General features: G+C 38.8%; 1 long non-coding RNA gene across 6 annotated transcripts in view; it reads right to left on the minus strand.

The window, feature by feature from the left end:
• Positions 1–17,332, minus strand: part of LOC106507246 (uncharacterized) — a 47,089-nt gene extending 29,757 nt beyond the window's left edge. Inside the window, exons 1-5 of one of the 6 annotated variants that reach the window (XR_014813547.1) lie at positions 17,016–17,332; positions 14,584–14,664; positions 8,867–8,907; positions 7,165–7,261; positions 4,970–5,995 (exon numbers count right to left, since the gene is read on the minus strand). This is a non-coding gene — a long non-coding RNA (uncharacterized LOC106507246). Of the gene's footprint in view, positions 1–4,969; positions 7,262–8,712; positions 8,908–14,583; positions 14,665–17,015 lie in introns of those variants that run through there. The other 5 variants (XR_014813548.1, XR_014813549.1, XR_001303107.3 and 2 more) reach the window with 5 other exon arrangements.
• Between the last annotated feature and the right edge of the window lie 236 nt (positions 17,333–17,568).

Consider the following 17,568-nt stretch of genomic DNA (forward strand, 5'->3'; position numbering starts at 1 on the left):
ACGGGGAGAAACTGAAGTTTCCTTTTAAAATCAGAAATCTAGGCTCCCTGGAGGCTCTCACAGAGCTGATTTTCTTTCACTCTAAAATTGCCTCCTGACACAAGCATAGAGAATAGCATTCCTTTTTTCATTTTTTAAAATAAATACAGTAATGCAGAAAGGTTGATTTCAAAGACTTCAGATGAATTAGTTTGATTGTGTGTCCCCGAGGAGATGCACCACAAGGAAAAGAGCTAAAAGGGGAATATGCACTTAGCACTTAAAGAGGTGAAGGGTTTGTCCTTGGTCATATAAACCCAGATGGAAGAAACAGGGAAGGGACGAACAGGAGACTAGGAAAAATCCCCTGGATCTGAGACCCTGGCTTAGTCAGACTGTCCTTCGGCTGTGTAAAATGTCAATACTAGTTTGGTTTAGATTAATAAGAGCGTGTCAAGGGGGAAGAGCAAAGGGCTGGCCCTGCTGAAATCCGCACCCATCCTTGTCTCTCTCCTTCAGGTCTCACTCCAAGAGAGACCCTTCCTCCCAAATGAAAACGAACCTTCTCCTCTTCCTGGGCGTGGATTTCTGATACCTCCTTTTCCTTCAGGATGTTGTTAACCAGTTACAACCTTTCTCTATGATCAATTCCGTTCTCTCTCTCATATCTTCATTATCACTTTCTCATCGGGGTTCTTGCCATAAAAGACCTAAAACACTTGAGTCTCTCTCAAATGGGAAGAAAAAAACAGACAAGGCATGGTTTTCTTTAGATCCCATGACTCCCTCATGTCTTCCTCCCCCACTGTCAACCCCAAGGGCCAACCATTTCATTTTCTTTAGATGTTGTCCCCATATTATCCAAGTTCCCATTCCCTGCTTATCCCCCATGCCCTCTTCCCCTTTCTTTTTTCTCCTTTTAAATAGTTCCATTTCATCTTTTGATGGTCATCTCTATATTGCCACTAATATGTTTTTTAAAAAGATGTTCTTTGGGAATTTGTGTTGTGGCTCAGAGGCAACAAACCCAACTGGTATCCAAGAGGATATGGGTTCAATCTCTGGTCTCACTCAGTAGGTTAAGGATCTGGTGTTGCTGTGAGCTGTGGTGTGGGTCGTGGACGCAGCTTGGATCCCACATGGCTGTGGCTGTGGAGTAGGCTGGCAACTTGCAGCTCCAATTCCACCCTTCGTCTGGGAATTTCCCTGTGCCACAGGTGTAGCCCTAAAAAAGCAAAATAAATAAATAAATAAAATACATTATTTGTTGGCTTTGGCCATGAAAGGTGAAAATTCAACTTTTTTTTTTCCTTTCTGTCCCTCTGCAATTTTGATAGTTATTACTTTACTTCCATTGCTCTCCCAAGACATCCATCAATTTTGTATTATCTTCGTGGTTTTCCTTTATTGAGATGAAAATGTGGTTATACCCGTCTCTCTACTTTACATTCTTCCCGGCTGTCTCCCATATTCTGTCAACTGTAACTGGACTTTTGCACTGAAAAATATATAATTTTTTTTTCTGTTCACTAACCATTATTCTATCTTCTGTGTTGGGTCAATGGCCAATCCTTAAAGGTTGATATCAACGAAAAAGCATTTAATCCATTTACTTCTTTTTTGCATTTTTGAAATAAAAGCATGTATTTTTATACCTTCTTGTTAATATTTTCCTCCTTCTTAGTAATTCTAATTTGGGATCCATCCCATACTTCTCTTTGCAGTTTATAGGCTTAATATTCTAATTAAACTGATAGCTTTCTAAGCCTGAATTTCAACAATGACTGTGATTTCTAGGTATTGAATTCCTGCTCTAACTCATACCTTCCTCAAGCTCTGTTTTGCTACAGTCAGTCCTGTGAATTCTGCTATAATTTGAGGCATACAACTATCTATAATATTTAAATAATTTCTGTAGTTTGTTGAGGTATAGATTTGTGATGCAGTGGCTGTTACTAAATTCAAGTCATAAAATAAATGCTGTTGAGAAGCACATATTCATGGGGGATTAAATATTTAATATATTTTCTTAATTTAGAAAGGAAGATGCCCTTAAACTTGTTTAAACGTTTTTTAAAGGTAATAATAAATAACAGAAAGTTCGAACTCCCAATTGTTCACTCTTTCTAGAGTTATCTAGAGAACCGAGAAGAGTGGAGATTTTCATATATAGAGATGAGCTTAGAAAGATACATTTGAAGATAGAATGTGGTAAAATAGAAACATTCCACATTCCTATATTTATTATATTCAACACCCAATAAAATCATAGCTGTTTTAATCATCTCCAGCATCTTCATAATTATCATTATGGTTGCCAATTTAATATTTCAAAATAAAAAGAGCAATGTAATGTATAGAAATTTCCTCCAAGTCTCCCTCACTCTCAAAGTCATTAGACTTTAATTTTGGCTTCACTGAAGTATTATTGACATATGACATCATAAGATTTCTAAAGTGTACAGTGTGATGATTTGATATATGTACATATTATAAAAGAATTTCCCCCGTCTAGTTATTTAACATGTACACCACCTCATATGTTTGCCTTTTTTTCTTTTTTTGAAGGAGAATATTTAAGCTCTACTCTCTTAGCAGATTTCAATTATATAATGCAGTACACTGTTATTGGTTTCCTTTCTCTGTATTCTCACCAAAGCTTATTATCTCTTTTCTTTTTTTATCATAACTATTCTAACAATTGTGAAGTGATATTTCATTGTGGTTTTGATTTTATTTCCTTAATGGTTAGTGATGTTGCACACGTTTTCATATACTGTTAACCACTTGAATGTTTTATTTAGAAAAAAAAAGTCTGTTCAATGCTTCTGTCCATGGTTTAATCAGATTGTTTAATTTCTTTTGATATTGAATTGTATGAAATCTTTTTTTTTTTTTTCTTTTCAGAGCCATGCTTGTGGCATATGGAAGTTCCCAGGCTAGGGGTTGAATCGGAGCTACACCTACTGGTCTACACCACAGCCACAGCAATGCAGGATCCAAGCCTCCTCTGCAAACTACACCACAGGTCATGGCAACGCCAGATCCTTAACCCACTGAGGGATCAAACCCACAACCTCATGGTTACTATCTGGATTTGTTTCCACTGCACCACCATGGGAACTCCCTGTATGAATTCTTTATATCCTACTTTATAGTTTGTATAATAACCCTGTATAGATTTGCTATTTTTTTTTCCATTCTGTAAGTGGCCTTTTCATTTTGTTGACGGTTTCCATATAGAAGCTTTTTAGTTTGATGCAGTCTCTCACTTGTTTATTCTTGCTTTTGTTGTCTTTGCTAGTAGTGGTCAAATTGAAAACATCATTGCTAGGACCATCGTCAGGGAGTTTATCCTTTATATTTTCTCTAGAGTTTTATGGTTTCAGGTCTTACCCATATTTAAGATTTTAATTCATTTTGAGTTGATTTTTGTGGATAGTGTAAGATATTGTTTTGCATGTGGCTGTCCATTTTTCCCAGCATCATTTATTGAAGGGAATATTTGTACCCCATTTTATAGTCTTGGCTTCTTTGTCACAAATTAATTGACTGTATATATGAGAGCTTACTACTGGGCTCTGTATTCTGTTCCATTTATGTTATGTGTCTGTTTTTTTTTAATGTCAATATCTTATTCATCTTGGTTTTTATGGGTTTATAATATAATGAAATCAGGAAGTATGATGCCTCCAAATTTGTCCTTCCTTTTCAAGATTCTTTTGGCTCTTTGGGGTCTTTTGTGGTTTCATACACATTTTAGGATGACTTGATTTTTATGCAAATAATGCAATTCAAATTTTGATAGGGATTGCATCTAATCTGTAGATAACTTTGGGTAGTGTGGATGTTTTTAACAATATTACTTCTAATCCATGAACGTGGACTATCTTTTCATTTATTTATGTCTTCAATTTATTTTATCAATATATTTTTCTTCAGTGCATAAATCTTATACTTCTGTGGTTAAATATATTCCTAGGTCTTATACTTTTATTTGTAATTTTTAAAAATGTGATTGGTTTTATTTTATTTTATTTTTTTATTTCCCCAATACATTATTTTTTTCCTACTGTACAGCATGGTGAGCCAGTTACACATACATGTATACATTCTTTTTTCTCACATTATCATGCTCCATCATAAGTGACTAGACATAGTTCCCACTACTACACAGCAGGATGTCATTGCCAATCTATTCCAAAGGCGATATCAACAGAGATGATTGGATTAGGAAGATGTGGTATATATACAAAATGGAATACTACTCAGCCATAAAAAGAACAAAGTAATGCCATTTGCAGCAACATGAATGGAACTAGAGGCTCTCATACTGAGTGAAGTAAATCAGAAAGAGAAAGACAAATACCTTATGATATCACTTATATCTGCAATCTAATATATGGCACAAATGAATCTTTCCACAGAAAAGAAAATCATGGACTTGGAAAATAGACTTGTGGTTGCCAAGGGGGAGGGGGAGGGAATGGAGTGGACTGGGAGCTTGGGGTTAATAAATGTGACTGATTTTAAAATTTCTCTTTCTGTGTATAGAAATGCAACTGATTTTGTCTATTGATTTTTTTTAATCCTGCAACTTTCCTGATTTTATTTATTAGTTCCTATACTTTCTGTGGAGGTCTTTTGGTAGACCCACTGGCTTTAACTTCCAGCGTGTATTACTTTTCTAAAAATACTTTTTCTTTCATTTAATCATATGATAACAGGTTGCTTTAATCTAAGTTTTCTTTTTCTTCGTTTGTCCTTATTCTTATAAGCTCTGCCATAAAAAAAGAAAGAAGGAAAGAAAGGAAAGAAAACATAAAGGAAAAGGAGATCTGGGTGATCAAGCAAGCAAACTAATACTTGCTTTTGAAAGTAGACTATACCACTTGTGGCTTCACTGATTTCAAGTTTACAGTCTTTCAGAGCCCACATGTAAGCAAGACAGTCACACACACACACACACAAATAATAACAAGATCTGGTTCATAAAAGAAGAAAAGAGCTTGCTGCCATGTATTTCAATCCATTTGATCTTACCTCTGTACCATCTCAGAGAACATTTTTTAAATGTCATTTACTCGTGGCAGAGGCAAACAGTCTCACCTCCTGAAGGTGTTACCTTGTTAAGAAGCATAATGCCTCCCTAATAAAATCCAGGTGATTTATAGCATGTACACAGAGGAAGTAGATTTGGGGTAAAAATTGACAGGTATGCGAGTATCAGAAATGCCAGCTGCTGCATTTTGGTTCCCTCTGGAAAGGAATTTACCCTCTTGCTGGGAACCATCTGCATAGGAGTCTGCAGACACATTCCCGGGAAGTCTCCCCATACCTATGTGCTGAAATAATCTAAATAGACTTTTTAATGGCCCTCTTTCATGTGGCTAATAATAAAACAGTGATAGCACATACTTTAATACCAGTTCACAATAAAATAGCAAGGATAATAATTGAAAATATTACTGGAAAACGAAATATTAGGAGTGGTGTGTTCATTTAAATTCGACCATCTCTGCATGTAAGCCTCTCTTTCTGATAATGCCTCATCCCCACACGAACTGAGGATTCCGCCTGGTGCCTACCACAGCATCCTTAACCTTTATAACGACTTCCATGCCATGTTCTAATTATCATTTGCCTTTGTTTTGTTTCGCCAGGTGAGAGATTTTGTGTCTCATTTGTATGTATATCCCCAATATGTGGTTTATTTCCTGGCATATAATAGACCCTTAATACATTTTAATGAATGAATGAATTCACAAAGCACTTGCACACACAGTTTCTCATCTGATTAGCATAATTATCCCACTGAGTGAAAGCACAGAAAATTTTATTAGCACCCCCTTTACAGATGGGAGGAAGCAAAAATTCTCTGGGACATGACTTACAAAGGTTATACTGCAAATCAATAGCAGAGGAAGTGTTCCAAGTTGTGCTCTTTCAAGCTGCCACCTTCCACAGAAAGAAATGATGATGAGTGATGGATTTAGTTCCCAGGTCCCTTTGAACCCTAGATGAGAAGTCAGAGACCTGCCCATTACTAGTCTTGTGGCTTTGAGCACGTGGCTTAGGCTGTGCCCCTTGACATGACCAATCCACCGAAAGCGAGGGGATAAATGTGAAAGTGTGTTACAAAATGAAAACTGTAAATAAACTAACACTTTTATCACTTATAATCCATCATAAACCATGTGGCCAAAAGTGACCCTTTATTCATTCATTTAGGAGGACTCTGTTTAGAGACTAACTGGTCTCATGGTTTCCATTCCTAATACCTACTCCCTTGCAATTCATTCTTCATGCTGTAGCCAAGGGAACTTTCCAAAAAGCAAAGATGTTTCCTAGATTAAAACCTTCCAGGGGCTCCTGGTATCTTAAACCATTGGCTTTGCAACATGATCCTTTTTGATGCAACCCCTGCTCATTTCACCAGGCTTGCAAGACATAGCGTCTCTTTCCTCCCGGGCAACTCTTACCTTCTTGGTCTTTTAAACTTCCTCAAAAGTGTACATATTCCTCAAAAGTTTATAAGGGAAGGTAAATAGATGGATAGTGTATTGTGCATATATGTATATCTACAGTTATACACATAGATATATATGTAGAGAGAGAGAGTACATGGTGTGTGAGGAAATTAATGTGTGGGTATTCTGCCAAATGAAAAGACCTACATCATGAGATATCATTCTAACCAATTAAAATAGCCCCCAAAGTAGTTATTTATTTTCTCATTTAAGGAGCATTTATTAAGCTCTATATCTACAATTATGTCTGTAACTCTCCCTTAATTGAGAGAGCCTTCCTGATTCCCTCATGTACATTAAGGCTCTCTGTTCTAGGCTTCTCTAGGATCTTAGAACTTTGTATTTCTCCTTTCATAAAACTTACATTTTTTTTCTTGTCTATCTCAACCATAGACTGTAGGTTCTATGAGGCCAGAAAACCCGTTTACCTTATCCATCATTGTGTCTTCAGGATTTAGTAAAGTTCCCATTATAGAGAAAATTCTCAAAAAAAAAAAATATGAGCTAGATGAGTAAATGATGAAGGGACATAAGGATGAGACACATCGGGCTTGGCTTTAGTGAGGAAGATAGAAAATTGAAACACGTTCTGATAAACACTGTGAAAAGACAGCTATAGGTTTGTTTTTTAAGCACGCAGTCCTCTTTCTCTTACTTCCTTTGGAGAAGCATCTTCTCCCATCCCTTCCACTCTTGGCAGCACTGGTTCAGGCAGACTTATCCAAAGCCTCTTCCTCAGGATGTGCATGTGGCTAAAACAAAGAAGTTTAAGGTCAGTAGTGGTGCTTTGATGGGGACTAATAGGGAAGTGGTAGCTTCTTCCCTTTGTTGTTGTTTAGTAGACTATAAGCCTAGGTCTGTAGGGAGCCCTCCTTGGATCACACGGGCAGAGTCCTTTTGAGAATGACATCGTTATCCGTGAGAGGAGAATTGAGCTAGCAAGGAGAGATTAAATTCCAAAGATATTGTTAAACATTTCTATCAGGTCATGAATGAATTTGGTGAGTTTTTTGAATTTTTGTAATAGGCTAATTTAACTTCAACTCAGTTTCAGTTTAGCTTGAATAGTTTCTTTACGCTGCCATGAAATGTATTGGAGCTCACGTGTACTGTCAAGTAGAGAAAGCAGTGGGAAGAAGGGGGCATTAAAGAAGCTCACACAGAGAGGATTACACCTGAAGGTAAACCCACTCTATGGTTGTTAATACTTGTAGAAAATAAAACCTGCACTTGGTATTAATTGCATTTGGGGCACCTGTGTTCTTGATAGTGGGCAATAAATCATACAGAAACATAGGACTTTACCACCTGGAATGCAAATATTCCTCATACCCATATGTATACTTAGGTCATACCCTTCCCTTCTCTGCTCATCAATTATCTGGATTTTGCAGGAAGGCATTAATTCCAAAGTTGTGCACCTATCAGAATAATAGAAAAATCACCAGCTCTTGAACCTACTTTATTTACACTATCTAAAAATAGTTATTAAAATACCATGAGAGTATTTCTCAATTTCTTTCAATTTCACAAATTTTCCTCTTTTTTTTTTTCCTTTTTAGGGCCACACCGGCAGCATTTGGAAGTTCCCAGGCTAGGGGTGGAATTGGAACTGCAGCTGCCTGTCTATGTCACAGCCACTGCAAGGTCAGTTCTGAGCTGCGTCTGTATCCCTGGCTGCAGCTCATGGCAATGCCAGATACTTAACCCACTGAGCAAGGCCAGAGATTGAACCCACATCCTCACAGATACTAGTGATGTTCTTAACCCACTAAGACAGAGTGGGAACTCCAATTTTCTTCTTTCTTATCTGTAAGAATAGGATAGTAATGCCCATGTCAAAAGAATGAGAAAATAGACAATAAATGCCAAGAATAGACCCTGGCACATAAGAGACAATTAGTTTAGTTTAATTAGCCAAAATGTTCTCCTGAGAAAATCCTGGATCGTGACTTCTTATGAGAAAAGATATTACATCAGTTCTCAAATTTAGGTATAATGTATCACACAATTTGGTCACTCAATAAATATTCCTGGAGGAAATAAAAATTTCTCAAAAGACCAATATAGGCTCACTGGACCCACTTCATCATTCACCTTTCTTTTCTATCCACTGTAGCCCTTCATGGCTCTACGTTCACCAACCATGCATGGTATGGGAATATCTCATCTCCACATACAATAGATATATTTTAGCTCTTACCTAACGTAACTTCTATGCAGCATTAAATCCCAGGGGGCATTTGGGCCATTGTTTTCTTTCTTACAGCTATCTCCTCCTAATTTTAAGAACCCACTTCCATTTTCTACTCTTTTGTAAACACCTGTCTCTGCTGTGTTGGAGAGTCTTGCTGTACCTGATCACTCAGTGTCAGTGTTCGGGTGCCTGTCAAAGGGGCTGGAGAGAGAAGAAAATGGAGAGTTAGTATTTAAGGGGTACAAAATTTCAAGGTAGGAATACAAAAACATTTTGGAGATGGATGGAGGCGACAGTTGCACAACATCGTGAATATGCCTAAGACCCCATAATGATACACCTAAAACCAGTTAAAACGATGTGTTATGTTAGGTATTTTTATTACTGTAACAATGTTGGTATTTATTTGAACTCTGGTGTTTATTCCAATTCAGCCTTCTCTGTCCTTATTATTCAGTATCTTTTTTGGACTAATCCCAACCTACTCCAAACTTTCAACTAAAAGTTATGCCCTAAGCTATCACTTATCCTTGATTTAAAAATTATCTCTAGTTTCAAATGATCTCCTAGTTCCATCAATTCAGTCATTCAGAAATCATTCACTGCATGCCATTTTTGTGTCTAACACCAAGCTAACAATCAGGTATAGGTTTTAAACCAACAGATATTTTCATTTGAATATTTGTTCTAGTTTGGGTTCACCCAAAAGTAGACCCTAGACCAAGACCTGAATAGGGATCATTTATTTGGGTTTTAGGAAACACAAAAGACTTGATGAAGTGATACAAGGAACAGTGCGTTAAGGAAGAGGTGGGCATCACTGTTAAATAGAAATATTCCATCTATTGGAGACCCTCTGCAAACTGTGTGAAGCTACGATGGAAAGATCCCACTGGAGTTTGGGAAAGCTGGTACAGGAACCAACACCTCCCATCTCCCACTTTTGGAGGGTTTCCACCAGGAGAACTGACTAATTCACACTTCTAGAATCTCTTTGTTTGAAGAGTGATGAAGGAGAAATTTTCAAAGAAGAAGGACTCAGATCCAGAATCCTGAGATGTGGAATAAACAATGTGTTGAAAACAGCCCTCTACAACTACCCCGGAGAACCCAAGTGGGCGAGGAAATTGTGAACTAGGACAACACCAGTGCTTATTCCAGTGTCTCCTGGCCTCTCTAATCAGCATTCCCAAAATTAAACATTCAGTCATCCCTCTCACACCTGTTCCTGTGTCATCTCGTCATGTTAAATAGCACTGGTATATAACCCAATCAAATGTGGAACACAACATCACTGCTTATTCAGTAAGTGACACATCCGGGGCACTGAAGCATGTTTGTTTAACTCTCATGTGCTCAAAAATGCTGCAAGAAGAAAGCGCTTCTTATTCTATAAATAAATACATTTAAAGATCACAGACTTCAGGTAGTTTGCCAAAACTCATATAATGCTTAGCTAACATAAGCAGGTTTAAGATCCAAATTTGATTTCCAAATCTAGACTCTGGGAGTTCCCATTGTGGCGCAGTGGATAACGAATCCAACTAGGAACCATGAGGTTGCAGATTTGGTCCCTGGCCTTGCTCGGTGGGTTAAGGATCTGGCGTTGCCTTGAGCTGTGGTGTAAGCTGCAGACATGGCTTGGATCCTGCGTTGCTGTGGCTCTGGTGTAGGCCAGTGGCTACAGCTCCGATTAGACCCCTAGCCTGGGAACCTCCATATGCTGCGAGAGCAGCCTTAGAAAAGGAAAAAAGACAAAAAACAAACAAACAACAACAACAAAAAAAACAAATCTAGACTCTGAATTTTATATATATGTACATATATAAAATTATATATATAATTTTCTGTTTTTTTTTAAATAAGGATATCATTACTTCAAAAATATTAATGTGAGAATTAAATACATTATCAAACATTTAGTATCTGGCATGGAGTTCTACCATCATAGATAGTTCATACATGTTGATAGCCAGTACTGGTTCATCTCTTTCTTGGTAAAGTAATCGAAGCTACAGCAGCCCAAACAAACAAACAAACAAACAAACAAAAAAAGAATGCTATGTCATCCTTTCGCTTTTAGAGCCTTGTGTAATGCCCAAAACGACAATAGATGTTCAATTTTTTACTCAGTTTTTTTTCCCTTAAGAGTCTCTTAATTTCCAGAATCTTCTACTTCAATTCTTCTTCCACTTCCCAAACTGCATGACATCACATCTTTGCTTAAAATATTTAAAGAGTATCACCACTTATACTGTAATCCATTTTTTTTTCCAGCATGTCACTGAATGCACTTCGTGGTCTGTATTGCTTTCTCATACACACAAAACACCCATTAAGGGTTCCCTGCTGTGGGCTACTTCCTTCTAAGGCCTCTGAGCTTTCACTCTGCCTGAGATCTTCTTTTCACACTGGTCTACTTTCCCCAGATCAGGCCACTTGTACTCTGTGAATACTTCCTTACTTGACCACTGAGCAAGCTCCATATCTTCCTCTGATTCCATATGTAATGTGACCCTTAGGAGTCCCTCTAAACCTTATTCATACTCTGTACTAGCATCTATAGCATCCTCTTCCAGATGCTGCACCTCAAAAAAAGGAGAGATTATATTTTATTTATTGTTTTTTAAATCCTGAAATGTAATCAATGAGATAATAAATGACCAGCTATGTGCTATTTAAGGAGTTCATTGAATGGGATTGTAACTTATGCAAGCCTTTCTAAAAGCCTACAAAGAAACAGAATTGAGTAGTTTTATAGGTAGAAGTTTACATTTTAATAAGCCATGGGACGTAAGTAAAACTAGTTGATTAAGCAACATTTTTGCAAAAATTGATCTGAACTAAAAGGAAATGGAGAGCAGAGGTTTCAGGAACTAGTGGGAAACAATCAAGTCACAGTTTGTGCTGTGCTTTCTCTTGGACTCTCGATGGTGAGAGCGCTCCTGAGCTGTACCTTAAGCAATAAATAGAGATCAATTATTGAAAGTGCTGTGTGGGAATGATTTAGAGGTAAAGGCCCTGGTATTAATAATTCATGAAGATCTTTACTCATTGCACAGATATTTGCTGGGTATGTACCAGCCACTGGGCACAGGATGTGACTTCAGGTTTGGCCCCCGTTCTCATAGAAACAGAAAGGATTCTATATGGAATCTGGGTAACCCACCTGAGTGCCTCTTATTATTCCCTTCCCTAGTTGTGATGCTAAAAAGACAAGCAGAATAACACCTGACTAAGAAGGGCGTAATAATCAGAGTCAGGTTTCCCAAGATGAAGGTCTGGGCTTGTAAGCCATAAAGACCAGTAGCAGAGTAGCTGGGGGAAAAAGGATCCAGAAATGTATAATACAGTAAAGAAGAAATAACTATCATCGATGGCCCTGAGACTGGCTGTAACTGGATGGGTATATTTCATCTTTCTGGCTTTCATCTTATAAGTTCCCCTCAGGAAGAGAATACCATGAGAATCCTACAGAAACTGTTCCCTTAATGAACATGGATAAATGAATCTAAGGTGCACAAGGGTAGACAGTGGTAGACGTAGAGATAGATCCCCCAGATCCACCTCCAGGAAGGATTTCTTATCCAGCTGTGCAGAGTGTGGTCAGAAGAGACTCCTGGTGGGACTTCCTTCCAAGACTGGCTCTGTGATAGACAAATGCCTCATCTACTTGCTTCCCAAGGCAGCTTGCCTCCTTGCGACTGCCCGAAGTGAGGTATAAAGCTGGCTGCTCAGAAGTCTGAAGACTCTGTCCCTGAGTCTAAGCATATAGTGGATGTCACCTGAACAACAGCCCACTCATGGATGGTCTCAATGGATAATCGCCAGAGGAATTTCTGCCAAGGGGCAGAAATCTGGGGAGTGCCCCAGGCTAGGTACCACAGAAGTTCCTTGAGTTCAGCTTATAGAGCTGGCCTAACATAGCTCATGTTCCACAGCTCTGGGTGGTGTTAAATGTCCTCGGTGGCTGGAAGGAATGTGGAAGGAGGAAAATTGGAAGATTGATCACAAGGAGTTCTTGGATAGGGGGAGGTGGCTAGCCAAGGAGATCAGGGAAGGGCACCAAGTGGAAAGGTCTTTTTTATGTTAATTCCTGTGCAGGTGCATTTATCATGAAAGGGGCATTAACCAATCAAGGAGGAAAAAAAAAATGTCTTGGCCTGTTGGTGTAAGCAACCATCTATCCTCGGTCACCCAGTTCTGGCAGGATTAGAAGAAGTGCACAGACTCTAGTGATAAAAATGAAGGACATCATGAGCCGCCCCCCACCCTGCCCAGTAGTCAACATTCATCTAGCCATTGCCTCTGTTACAGTCTAACATGTCAACAAGAGAACCCAACTCTCTGTCCCCAAATGGCCCCGTCTCTTAAGAAGAGCGAAAGGACACTTGTTAGCAAGTTGACCGCACTAGATTTCTTCCATCTCAGAAGTGTCAGAAATTCTTTTTGACAGGAATAGACATATGAATACACTCAAGCATTCTGAGTACGGTTATTGGTTTGCTTTCCCTTTTGGCAAGACCTCAAGGGTGCCTTTGTGTGGACCCATGGTTATAAGATCCACTTTCTATATTTCACCACACTGAATCAAAGACTTATATATGTTGCAGTGGTCCCAAGAAGATGAATACATGAGACAAAAACCCAAGAGTAGAAGCAGGAGTGGCTTCTTGCCTTCTCTCCTAGTGACCCTCTTGGGAAATGTGTTTCTTTTCCCTATACCCTGAGTGGAAGCATAGTTGGCTTCTTGTAAGACCAGGCCACTCTCATCTTCTGCTGAGTCACTTTGGACCACAGTCACTACCTGTTACTTACAAACTTCTCAAGGATGCATATCAGGCAACTGTGACCACCAGGTTTTAATTTTGCAAGAGGTCACCTTAAATTCCTGCTCATTTGACTGGTAGTGAGCAGAAAGCATAACTCTAACCATCTCCATGGGGGAAGGATTAAAAAAACCTTAACTCAGCATCATAAGAAGATATTGTCTCTTGGCCCCTCAAAGATAGCCCTTGAGGGCTATGGGACTAGAAACCAGTTTGGGAGTGTGTGAAAACTCACCACTAGTTTTAGTTTTGTTTTTGGCTTTTGAGAATCTCAGAGAAAAGCAAAAGCAGAAAAAGAAATTCCCATTTTAAATGCTGCAACACAAAGTTATCAATTTGTGCTGAACATAGCACATAGGAAGATTAGGGCTTTGAATGCCTGGCCAAGGAAATTGGAAGACATTAAAAATTCTCCAAATTAATTTTTAGTGATGTTCATTCCTGCCTTTATACATATTTCTTTGTCTCTGTTTGCAGGTTCTGCTAAAGCTCAAAAATTTTAATGGCACAAGCACGTTGGAGCCCAGTGAAAATTTGGTTTTCATTATATGCCTTAGATAATAAATCAGTGCCTATAGATTTGAAACTTGACTGAGGTCTTCTAAAAAGACTTAAATTTCTTGTCTGGGTTTTTAGATTGGACCAATTTCACTCAATTTTGAATTTCATTACAAACTGCCTTCTGCATTCAATGGAAAGCCGATTTCCCTTACAAACCCACCAAATGCATCTCTCCGAATTGCTGTTGAAATTTTCTTAATGGAATGTCAGCAACTTCCATGATAAATATTGATCTTGCATTCAGCCATTCCAAAATAAAACATTTCCCATTTTCATGTGTTTTACCGTGTGGAGGTAATCCTCCCAAGAAGAGGCTAGATTTCACCTCTCATCAGATAACTAGTAAGACTGATTTCTACAGAGCTGGGAGATCAGAATCAGTTTTCAAATGCCTTCTCCCCAAATCAACAGTTAGAACTTGAAGTCCAGAAGTCAAAGACTTATTGAGAATTTACAGTGTCAGCAAGAAAATTACAAGCATACTCACATATAATATCCACCTGGGAAAGGGATTTCTTCTCATTGATGGAAAACTGATCTTTTCACCTAAGACTCCAGATGAAGATACCTAATGGATACATACATTTTAAGCAGTAGAAAAAGTGGAAAACATTATTTATTTTTTATTAACATGTTGGAGGTCATTCTGTCTCTAGCCTGAGTCTGTCTTTTTTTTTTTTTTTCTTGTCTTTTTGTCTTTATGCCTTTTCTAGGGCCACTCCCACGGCATAGGGAGGTTCCCAGGCTAGGGGTCTAATTGGAGCTGAAGCTGCCGGCCTACACCACAGCCACAGCAATGCAGGATCCAAGCCACGTCTGTGACCTACACCACAGCTCATGGCAACACCGGATCCTTAACCCACTGAGCAAGGCCAGGGATCGAACTTGCAACCCCATGGTTTCTTGTTGGATTTATTAACCACTGAGCCATGACAGGAACTTCCTAGCCTGAGTCTTTCTAAATTCATCTATCAATTCAAGACATTCCTCTAAAAACTCCATTTTATCCTGTTATATGTAGACCTCTCCCCCCACCAAAGTTTAGTATTTCTCCATGGTTTAAATGCCTAACCTCTTAGTTTAAAGACCTAAATCCTTTGCCTTTCTGGTTCCAACTTATTCTTACAGACCCATCCCTTCCCCCCAATTTCTGAAAGAACAAACCATTTTCTAAAGTACCGAAATGGCCCAGTAAAATTTCTAGCCCAGAATTTTCTAGTGTTTCCTTGGCTGCATCTCAGGGGCACTGAGTTCTTTCAAATTATTTCAGAACTGACAAATTTCATGCCACAAAGCCTCAGACAAGGAATTGGGAGTAGGTAGGTTTATTTGGTAGATGCCCTGGAGGACAGTTGGGAGGGCATGGGGAGAGTGAAACAAGGAGAGGAAAGTGCATTATAAAGCAGGTTATTCTCCTGGATTAAGGGGCTTAATGTTCTTGGGGACTTTCTATGAAACTTGCTAGAATGAGCTTCAGCCTTAACTTCCTGGGGCTGGGGGGAAGAATGCCCATATATGTGACTGGGTCGCTTTGCTGTACAACAGTAACCGTCTTTCTGAAGGCTGGAGTCAGGGACGTTTACCACCTAACTTTCATTTTCCAATAGCAGGGAATTCATTTGGAGGCATTTACTCACGCATCCTTTTGTGCTGCACCAAGTACATGAGCTAAGTAGTCTTTGGTGGCTTCAGAGAAATCCAGCAGTAGAAAGAGAGATTCTCACCAGGTGTGTTTGGGGTAGGATGCTGTCAGAGAGTTCAAACTGCCCACCAGAATGTCGCTGAAATCAGAGGTGGACTGAGAGACATGGTTTAAGGCACCCATAGTATTAGATAGTCTTCCATTGGCCTTAGAGTGGGTCCTGGAAGAACTCATTCTTGCTTTCTCTTCGTTCCTGACTCCAGGTGGACATCTTGACTTCTGCTCTTATGGTTTCTCAGTGGTTCTTAGGTTCTATGAGTGGCTTTATGGGTGACTTCTTACAAGATACTATGGCCCCAGGACCTGCAGTCACCACATGGTTCCATGATTAGCAGCCCCTCCTTCAGTTAATAGAGGGACACAAGCATTGTGTTCTTCCCCAAGTCCTCCAACCAAACGCTCTGCTCAGAGACCACCAAAAACTCTTTTATCTTCACAAATGCTCAGAGCCTTATTTGTACAGAGCTCACCTCCCCACATTCCTTTTCTAAACATATTTAACATCCCCTATATAACATCTATGTTCATTTCAGAAAAGAGCTTTAGGCTTCAAAGTCCTATTTGGCTGCGGCATCATCTATAAAATGTTTTATGGTTGCCTCATGCCTCAATATAAAAAATTACATCTTTTATATTAATTCCTGTAATAATAACAGAAAGAGTAATTGTTTCCCTAGGAAACAAAAATGTCAACAGACATACCCTGGGCTTTGAGATTCAAAGCAATGGAGAATTCACCCTTTTCAAGCATTCCGAGGATTCTAGGAAGGAATGACTCACATTTTGTCCAGGTAGCCCTGATTAGCAGTTTCTGATTCTTCTGAATTAATTCAATTTGGGGATCACCATGTAGACAGTATCTGTATTGTGGCACATGTGTAAACAAACCTGACAAGTAGCGCTCCTCTCTTGAGTCCAGCAACAAAAATAATAATAACATACCTATCCATCTAGATGAACTTCTATTTGCACAGAAGACAGACAAAACTTCTAATGTATCACTGGAATGCAAAAATTGCATTGGCCGTTTATGCTAAATAGGGATTCTGCTTTCTTCTATGTTAATGAGTACATTCAGACATCTCTCCCTCCATTTTCTCATGCCTCTCTTTACTTAATTCTAAATCCCAGTTCATTTTATATTCAGAATTTATCTCTTCCACACCATGTTCTCAATCCTCCAACATCAACCCCAATGCGACCATCAAGGTACTTACCTAATAAGGTCTGTTGCTTCCCTCAAATAAACTTGGAAAATAATATTTTGCCTTTAAAAGTGCAGTTATCAGTAGAAGATTGCCTTGGATCTGGTCATGGTGAATCGTCTTCTAATAGAGATCCTTGCTGGGTCTCATTTTACTCTGAGCACCCAGACACAGTTTTACTAGCACCCAGTAATGACAAGACACTGAGAGAATGACTCACTATGTAAACAAATACAAAACCACTGTGTTCTCAGAGTGTTGTTTTATCATGACAGAGTAATAAATATAATTATCTTGTGAGCTAGAGATGTTCAGATCTCTTGTTTTGTCTTTTCTTCCTCTTTAGCCAATGAACATGGGCACAAAAGCACAATCAGAAACTGTTATCAATAACCCTGAGAAATCATTGTCAGAGAGAGTGGAAACAATCAAAGTCTTTGTCATCAGTGAAGTGTCACTTTAATGCCCTTGAGTAAAAATGTAAATAAGAACTGTGAAAAAAAAAGAAATCCCATGGTCAAGGGCAATTGAGCTAACATATTCATGGTAGTCCTTGCCAGTGGCA

The sequence above is a fragment of the Sus scrofa genome, chromosome 8 (genome assembly GCF_054392235.1).
Source record: "Sus scrofa isolate SSC_HxYL_T2T_F1_AM1 chromosome 8, Sscrofa_HxYL_maternal_Yorkshire_Landrace_v2.0, whole genome shotgun sequence".
Lineage (NCBI taxonomy): Eukaryota > Metazoa > Chordata > Mammalia > Artiodactyla > Suidae > Sus > Sus scrofa.